Genomic DNA, 10,248 nt, shown 5'->3' on the forward strand with positions numbered 1-10,248 from the left:
GGGGAGGGATAGGGAAGAGGAAGGTATGGCAAGGTGGGGTGAGGGATGTCTGCAGAGGAGTGCCACTAGCATTGGGGGGTGGAGTACAGCACCTCATCCAGCCACTGCCTGCACCCAGCCCCACTTCAAGCCCCAGCCAGACTGGCAAAGCCCTTAGAGCAAATTCTTACCCTGAACTTACTGATCCAGCTTGCTGATTTCCCTTACCTACATTGTTCTAACATGCCAGAGGCTGTTTACCTTGGAGACCTGCTGTGGATATGGTTACAGCCTGGTGTGAGATTTACACCCTCTCCCCCAGATTTTCAAGGGCCTGTGAGAGCTCACCAGGTGCTGCCTGAACTATGATTCTTTCCAAGGCACAGACCTCTCTCTAAGGGTGAATCCACTACAGGGCACCCTGCTCTTCACAAAAAGAACTCTCCCCTGGGCTCCCACCAGCTTCTCCAGGATCACTTCCATTACCTCCATGAATGCCTCATGGTGCCCATCTCTGCCACTCCGGATTCAGAAATCTGAACTTGACTCCCTTTCCATTGGCTGAGGGCAATGGAAGTCATCATCCATCCCTTCGGAATGGCACTCGCCTATCTCTAGGGACCGAGTGACCCATCTTCCACTGGAACCCTTCTCCACTTCGGCCTTCAAAGTTCTCATTTGAATATTTGCTACTACCCCCAAGATCTGCACCTGGGGCAGCTCCACCCAGGCTCATGCCCAAGGCTTCGAGGCTCATCGCAGCGGTCCTCCCACTCATAGCAGCATAGCATCCTCAGGGCTCCAGCGGGAGCGACCACCCTCACCACTCCCATCCACTCTCAACTGCTGGCAATGGCCGGGTATGGGCCCAATGTTTCAGTACCATCCATTTTTCAGGGCGAGTTGATTCTTTATTGTTAAACACCCCTTACCGGATTCTGACTTCCATGGCCACCGTCGTGGAAGCATGATATAGACAGCTGTCTATATCAACCAACACATTTTCTGGGGTCTAATGGGCATCAGCATCAGGCACCCTAACATGGCATTTGGTTCATCCCACAGCAGCAGTTCTGCCTACCAAAGTTGCCCGCTAGGCACCCGCATTCTATACCTGGCTCCATGCCATCGAGCTGGGCTTCTAACCCATTTAAAGTTTGAGAATTGGTTGAGATCATTTCGACTCCAAGACCCCTAATCATTCGCTTTACCAAATAACTGCGTGGCATGGGGATTTGCGAGAGCGCCAGCTATCCTTAGGAAAACTTCAGAGGGAACCAGCTACTAGATGGTTGGATTAGTCTTTTGCCCCTATACCCAGATCAGATGACCGATTTGCACGTCAGGACCTCTATAGACCCCCACCAGAGTTTCCTCTCGCTTCGCCCTGCCCAGGCATAGTTTATCATCTTTTGGTGCCTAACACAAACGCTCTTTCTCCACCTGCCCAGCGCAGTGGGTGAGAGCGGATGGTGGTGCACCCTTGGCGAACTGGAGAGGCCTCAGGATCCCACCTCAGCCAGGCAGCGCATCAGCCTTCACCTTCATGGCGCCACGATGGCTTTCGTGCGAGCCCCTGACTCGCACACGTGTTAGACCCCTTGGACCGTGTTTCAAGATGGGTCATGTGAGTAGCCAACAGTTCCACCGGCCTCGTGCACTCCTTCCACTGTTCTTTTGAAATGAGTGCATGGCCGAAGAGTCCCCCCAGGCCCGACAGCACAACCAGCCTGGGGCACACCACAGTCAGCCCCAGCCCCTCCCATGCGGCCTACTCGCTGGGGGCAGGGAAGGGTGGTAGAGTAGTTACACCGTAGGAGGGGTGTCCCAGCCCCCTAGAGGGACGCTGTCACGCCCCCACGGGAGACCCCCTCATGGGGGGCTCCCACTGGGGTGGGCGCAGGGAAACGGAGAGCAGGGCAACAGGTCTCACTACCTCAGTCCCGGGATTCGGCGAGAGCTACTGCTGAGGGACTGTAACACTCGGGGGGTGGCCCACTCCACCCCCCTCCCGAGGGACGGGGAGGACATGACCCCCCCAAGCCACCTTCCCTGCCGGGCCTTCCCAGCCGTCCCATAGCCAGTCACGGCGCAGCACCACAGTGGAAATGCATCCGGTGGTGGCCAGTCCCTGTCTGGAGGACAGTCCCCAACAACTCCCCCGCCTGCCCAACCCACTCACTTCCATACCTGCTGGGGCCCACAACCTCCAAGGAGGAGGAGAGGTGGCCGGGGAGGGAGGGTGGTTGGAGGGGTCGGGAGAAACTGGAGGCAAGAAAGATCTGCCAGACCACTGGCACAGCCCGACCCGCCGCCTGTTTGAATCTTCCATCAGACTGCATGGATACCACCCATTTAAGTCTTAACGGTTTCACGCCCTCTTGAACTGCGTCTTCAAAGTTCTTTTCAACTTTCCCTTACAGTACTTGTTGACTATTGTGCTCTTGAGCCAGTATTTAACCTTAGATAGAGTTTGCCACCAGCTTGAGGTTGCATTCCCAAGCAACCCGACTCTGGAAAGACCCAGGCGTGGCAGTCAGGAGCTGCTAATGGCCTCACACCGTCCACAGGCTGGCTGGGCCTCAATCAGAAGGACTTGGGCCCCCACAAGTGGCGTTGGAGAGTGAGTCTTCCATAGGCCACATTTCCCACACCCCACCCACCAAGGGGCAGGGATTTGGCATTGGGATTCCTATTCATTTACCTTTACTACGGGCATCCTGGTTAGTTCCATTTTCTCCACTGACTAATATGCTTAAATTCAGCATCTTAGGTCGCGTCTTGGAATAACGGAAGGGACGGGCGGGCAAGGAGGATGCGAGCCTGGACACTCGGTTGGGAGACAGGCCCAGTGAGGGAGGGGGGCGGGGGTGACAGAGAAGAGCTGCAGCTGATGGTGTCCCTGCGGCACCAGAGCCGGATGACGGGAGGGAGAAGCAAGAACTAGGGGACTGCGACTGAGGATGTGGCTCCACCCGCCCCAATGCGGAAGCTCAAGGGGGCCACAGGGGCGGCACAGCCATGAACCAGGGGCAAGCACACAATGTCGGATGCCGCCATGGTGTCCCATGGGCCACCACCAGGGCACCGCCAAGCACGCAGCTTGGCTTCGACCCCGACCGGGGGTGTCACGCAGGGCAGACTTCTGGCCCCAAAAGCGCACAGCAGGCTGGGCAGGAGAGGAGGAGGGTGCAGGGAGGAGCAACAGTTGGCCGGACACCAGGCTGCCACCGGGGCGGGCGGTAAACTGTGGTGGGCGGTGAACTGTGGCAACCGGGATGAAATCTTGCTTTCCACCCCCTCAACTTTCCCCGCCCCCCACCCGCCAATGTAGGACAGCACAGGACATTTTACCCAGGCCCAGGCGAACCCTGGACCGCTTGCAGCACGAGAGAGTTCTCTAGGGGAACCCGGACTGTGGCAGCCATAGGAACTCGGCCCCTGCCGGCTCTTTTCCTTCCTCTCACAGGCAGTGGGATCCATCCTAACCAAGGCTCCTTCCCCCACCACGTGGTCCCTAACAGGGCTTGCATGGATGGATGGGAGGTGGGAGGAAGGTGCTAATGGAAGAGGAAGGGGGCACCACCAGGCCTGTACTTGGGAGGATAGAGGGTCCAACGAGCCCTGCAAGGGAACTGCCAGCCATGCATCCCTGGGAGGTCAGAAGCACCCCTTGGGATGATTGCTCAGCAAGTGATGACTCAGACAGGTGTAGCTCTGGGAGGAACACAGAGTCACAAGTGCATTTGAAATGATGATCAGTGTGTCCTGCAACTCACATTAATTCTCACAGCTGGCTGCATTCTTCATCAATGCAGGAGCGGAGTGATCCACCGTTAAGAGTTTTACAAGGTTCTTTGGTGAGGGACACCCAACAGGGGGAGGCCCTCCTGGCACAGCACATCCCCGAAGGGGTTGCCTCAGGTCAGCCGGTGAGACAGCAATGAGACAAAATTCTCAGATGGGTTGGAAGGTTTCACCACGGGGGCGTGCACACTCCCCCCCACAGGGGTGAGCACAGACACCCCACAGTTGCCAGGGGGTTCCCACCCCTGACAATGCAGAGCCCAACATGGGCGGCACACACAATGGCATGATGGCCGCCAGGTAAGACCCCACCCAGCAGCTGCAACCATGGCAATGACAGGAGAAAAACAAACAACTCCATTAAAAAGTGAGCAAAAAACATAGACACTTCTTAAAAGAAGGCATGCATGTGCTCAACAAGCATACGAATAAAAGCTCAACATCACTGATCATTAGAGAAATGAAAATCAAAACCACAATGAGATACCATCCCATACCAGTCAGAATGGAGATAATTCAAGGGTGAAAAAATAAATTCTGGTGAGGTTGTGGAGAAAAGGGAAGACTTATACCCTGTTGGTGGGAGTGTAAATTAGTTCAACGATTGTGAAAAGCAGTTAGGTGATTTTTCAAGGAGCTAAAAGCAGAACTACCATTTGATAGTTCTGCTAACTATCCCATTACTGCATATATATCCAGAGAAATGTAAACTATTTTACCATAAAGACCCATGCATTCAAATGTTCATTCCAGCACTATTTACAATAGCAAGATATGGTCAATCTAAATGCCATCAATGACAGATTGGATAAAGAAAATGTTGTATATATACACCATTTCCTCTCATAGTCGTGATTTGATCCAAATAAGGAGTCAAAGTCCATGAATGAGTATGTGGAAGGAAAAGCCACCCTACAAGATCTTGCTCTTGAATAATAACACCAGTAGGTGAATGCTGAGTTGGAAAAATTAGCAAATCTAGAGTCTTCTCTGGATCTATTCTATTAATTTGAGCCTTATGGACTTGCTTTTTGATTAGCTGTAACTTAACCTCAGCCTCCTTTGTTAATTGCTGAGGGCTAGTGAGACTAGGACCTCCTCTAAGGATGGAAAATAGATTACTCATGGCATAGGTAGGAATGTCTAGAGCAGGTCCTATCCAATTAATGTCCCTAGTAATTTTTGAAAGTCATTAAATGTTTTCAATTGATCTCTATGTATGGCTACTTTCTGTGGCACAATGGTAGTGTCATTTACTAAGGTCCCCAAGTAAGAGTAAGGATTAGTAGTTTGAATTTTGTCAGGAGCTATAATTAAACCAGCATGAGAAACTGAATTTTGCAAGTAATCATAACATTGGAATAATATTTATTGAGTGGGGGCAGCACAAAATATATCATCCATCTAATGAATAATGTAACACTGTGAAAGTTTTTTACCAATAAGTTCAATTGCTTGCCCTGCATAAGTCTGGCAAATTGTTGAACTCTTTAACATGCCTTGTGGCAACACTTTCCAGTGAAAATGCTTAGCATGCTGTAGGTTGTTTACCACAGGAATCATGAATGCAGACCATTCACAGTCTTGCTCAGCTAAGGGGATAGAAAGGAAAGTCTTTTAAACCTATGATTATTAAAGGCCATTTTTTCCAAATCATAGCAGAAGGCAATCCTGGCTGCAATTCCCCCATAGGTTGTATAACTGAATTAATGGCTCTTAAGTCAGTTAACATTCTCCATTTACCTGATTTTTTCTTAATTAATAAAACTGGAGAATTCCAAGGGGAAAATGTTGGAGCTATGTGTCCTTTTTCTAATTGTTCAGTAATTAAGTCTTCTAAAGTCTCCAGTTCCTCTTTACTCAGCAGACATTGTTCTATCCAAATTGGCTTATCTGTTAACCATTTTAAAGGCATAGGTTTTGGAGGCTTAACAACGGCCGCCATCAAAAGTGATATCCTAAACCTTGGAGGGAACTTTGTCTCCTGCTTGAAGCAGTTCCTTCAAACCTTGCAAATTTTTTTCTAGTCCCATACCAGGGACATACCCCATTTCATGCATCCTATGCTGACTTTGAGGGCTATATAATTGTTCTGGAATTAGAACTTGTGCTCCCCATTGTTTTAATAAATCTCTCCCCCATAAATTTATAGGTACAGAAGTTATAATTGGTTGAATAGTCCCAGGTTGTCCATCAGGCCCTTCACAATGCAATATATAGCTACTTTGATATACCTCAAGGGCTTTACCAAGTCCAACTATGTTAAATTTAGTGGGTTGAATTGGCCATGTGGACAGCCAGTGCTCTAGAAAAAATGATTGAAATGTCTGCTCCTGTATCTGCCAAACCTTTAAATTTCTTTCCCTGTGAAATAGTTATTTCACAGGTAGGACGTTTATCAGTAATTTGATTCACCCAGTAAGCTGCTTTGCCTTGTTTATTTGTGCTTCCAAATCCTCCTGTTCATTTAATTTCACTTTTCCCCATTTCCACATATGGCACAATCAGGAGCTGTGCTATGTGCTCTCCTGGCTCTGCTTTCCAGGGAACAGAAGTAGATATAACAATTTGAATTTCCCCATTGTAATCTGAATCAATTACTGCTGTATGTATTTGCACTCCTTTTAAATTGAAACTAGACCTACCTAGAAGCAATCCTATCCTCCCCACTGTCAAAGGTCCACAGACTCCTGTTGGGAACTTTTGCAGGGGTTCCCCAGGCAGAAGGCTCACAGCTTTTGTGCAGCATAAATCTACTGCAGCACTATTGGCTGTGGCAGGGGACAGACAAAAAGTAGCTAGGCACACACGTATAGTCCCAGCTACTCAGTAGGCTGAGGCAGGAGAATGGCGTGAATCCAGGAGGCAGAGCTTGCAGTGAGCGGAAATCGCGCCACTGCACTCCCACCTGGGTGACAGAGCGAGACTCTGTCTCAAAAAAAAAAAAAACCTAGGAACAAGAATAAGTAAAAATTCTTTCTGATGTGATCTTTATATGATAAACCTACACATGTACCCTTGAACCAAAGATAAGAGTTAATATGAAATAACTCCATGGCTGGAGGAGAATGAAATATAGGTGGAAAGACTGGTTTGTGCTAAAGATAGTGACCCAAATGGGACTGTACTCTGATTTACTTCTGTGTCCATGTAGGCAGATGAGATTATGAACAAGTTACCTAGAAACCTAATCTTGGTGGAGAAAATGGGTTGCTGCTGCAGATCCAGTGCCTGGAGGTGGGGATATGCCAGGACAATTGTAGACACTTTTGTGTAGTGTATAGTGTTTTCTGTTAAGAAGCACTAGAATTTAAAATGCTGTGGTGAAGTTTCTGAGGGTGGTGCCTAGTCCTGAGAGAGGTGTGGGCACATCAATGTGTAGTGGGTATGTTTGTGAGTGGGTGAGAATCCTGTGGTGGCAGCTGTGGGAAAAGGGGGTCTGTCATCAAAGCACATTTAAGTTTTTAGTCCTCTCTTACTCTGGGAGAAGACTTGAAATCACAGGACAATGGGCAGTGTAACCACCTGTGTACTAGAGAGTGGAGACTTTCATTCCCAGACACCCAGTTTTATTCCAGGCCAGGCCTCTGTGGTATCTTTTTTTCTGGCATCAAATTTGTAGTTTGCTGAATGCCAAGCACTTCTACACCAACTCATTTTCTAACATTTGAATTCTGACACCACCCAGAGTCAGCACACACCCTGATTCAGGACTCAGTCCCACAACATTGTCCTTAGTGCAGTTGCCAGTCACAAACCCCATGAGCCCAGCTATTCCTCTGAGCTACTGTTTAAAAATTCAGGACTCCCTAGCCAGGCTTGGTGGTGTGCACCTGTAATCCCAGCTACTAGGGAGGCTGAGGCAGGAGAATCACTTGAATTCGAGAGGTAGAGGTTTCAATGAGCCAAGATTGTGCCACTGCATTGCAGCCTGGGTGACAGAGCAAGACTGTCTCAAAAACAAAACAAAACAAAACAAAACAAAAAAACAAAAAAAAATCAGGACTCCTATAAACTATCTAAAGTTCAATAATTTGATAGAGCTACCCACAGAACTCAGCAAAACACTGTAGTTATGTTAACCAGTTTATTATAAAAGATACAATCCAGGAAAAGTCAAATGAAAAATATGTGCAGGGCAAAGAAAAGAGGTGGCAAAAGATGAAGCACATAGAAAATCCTGGTAAATAGCTGTGATTAATAAAATAAAATTTTCCATCTATTATGTGCTCCAGGAACCATTTATGAAAAGAAACATCCTTCCCATTATGACTTAGATGCTCTTTTTTTCACCTACCACATAGTCAGACATAGACTCTGCACATTTCCTTCTTGTTCTCATTTAAAAATCAGCTGAATTTTTCTTCAGTGGTAAAAATAAAATGCTTCTAAATAAAATTTCACTTAAGTCAGGCTGGGTGCAGTGGCTAACGCCTCTAATCCTGGCACTCTGGGAGGCTGATGCAGGTGGATCACCTGAGTTCAGGAGTTCAAGACCAGCCTGGCCAACATGGCGAACCCCGTCTCTACTAAAAATACAAAAATTAGCCAGTGTGGTGGCATGTGCCTGTAATCCCAGCTACCTGAGAGGCTGAGACAGCAGAATTGCTTGAGCCTGAGAGATGGAGGTTGCAGTGAGCCAAGATTGCATGACCGCACTCCTGCCTGGGTCACAGAGTGGGACTCCCTCCCAAAAAAAAACAACTTCACTTAAGTCTATCACCTTCCTACAGGCTCCTGAACTTTGAGCTACCCTCTGCCTAAGCCAACATACAACTCCATTTTAGGTCCCTCCTAAGAACGTATGACTTCAGGGTAAAACATTCTCTGATCCAGAATCTGACTTTTTCACTCTCCATTTGCCATTCACCTTCCACCTTCTTTCTAATCTTGTTGCTTCTCCCTATAAAGCACTTTTCTGCCTAAACTTTGCAATCTTTAAAGCTTTAAGGATTATAGTTGGTACTTCCTTCTGTTGTAATACACCTTTGGAACTTAATATTTTTTTTTACATAAATCTAACTTTGTTTTACTTTACAAAGTCTGGCAACTGTCTCAAAACAAGAACAAACTTATCTTCAGTAAGACCCTCCCAGTGTCCTTTTATCATAACCTTAACAGCATCTGCCTATGGGTCCCCAGATTTCCAGGGCTCTGTAGCTTCTCTCACTGTAAAGTTTTCTTCTACGGCTGGGGTGAGCAGGCTGGGACACCTGCAGGGGAGGCTCCCCAGAAAAAACTAACTGGGCCTATAATAAACTCATTTTGCAGGCTCAGTATTAGCCTTAACTTGGAATCACTGTGATCAAGCTTTAATTTCCACATCAGAGTTACTTTTCTTTTTTGTTTTGTTTTGTTTTTTTTTTGTTGTTGTTTGTTTGTTTTTTAAGAAAGAGTTTAGCTCTTGTTGCCCAGGCTGGAGTGCAATGACACAGTTTCAGCTCACTGCAACCTCCACCTCCTGGGTTCAAGTGATTCTCCTCCTGCAGCACCTCCCAAGTAGCTGGAATTTCAGGTGCCTGCCACCATGCCCAGCTAATTTTTGTATTATTAGTAGAGACAGGATTTCACCATGTCGGTCAGGCTGGTCTCAAACTCCCAAACTCAGGTGATCCACCTGCCTCGGCCTCTCAAAGTGCTGGGATTATTGGCATGAACCACTGCACCCAGCCACTCACTTGGATTTTGAAACTAAGTGTTTGAAAAATCCAGCAAAATTACTCAAACAAAATGTTGAAGTAAAAAAAGGAAATTTTAAGGTGCTTGTATTTCATACCTCAACAAGGAAAGCAAAATTATCCATTCCCTTCAGACAATAAATGTATTATTGTACTATTTTCATGAAAAATCATGTAGCAAACAATTAGTAATATAAGAACACTTCTAGGAGGTACCAAGTTTTTGTTTGTTTGTTTTTGGAGATGGAGTCTCGCTCTGTCACCCAGGCTGGACTGCAGTGGCACAAACCCAGCTCACTGCAACCTCCACCTCCTGAGTTCAAGCCAGTCTCCTGCCTCAGCCTCCCAAGTAGATGGCACTACAGACACATGCTGCCATGCCCGGCTAATTTTTTTGTATTTTAGTAGAGATGGGGTTTCACCATGTTGCCCAGGCTGGTCTTGAACTCCTGAGCTCGGGCAATCTGCACGTGTCAGCCTCCCCAAGTGCTAGGATTACAGTTGTGAGCCACCACGCCTGGCCTGAAGTTTTATCTCATAAAACTTAGCATAAAACTCAGAAATAAAAATCACGGATATAGAACAAAAATATTCACATCATGAATTTACCCTGTAAAAAGAGAAACTGATGTTTTAATGAATCGATGTGACTCACTAGTTATCTACCACATTTTCTTGTGGAAACCTATTTATTTCCTGAAGCCAAAATAAGGGAAGATTTCCCTTATTTTTATCCTTGGTAGCTAGTATTCTAATAGCTATGCCTTGGAATTCTGTTGGAAAT

Source organism: Pongo abelii, chromosome 20 (assembly GCF_028885655.2).
Source record: "Pongo abelii isolate AG06213 chromosome 20, NHGRI_mPonAbe1-v2.0_pri, whole genome shotgun sequence".
In the NCBI taxonomy this organism is placed as follows: Eukaryota; Metazoa; Chordata; class Mammalia; order Primates; family Hominidae; genus Pongo; species Pongo abelii.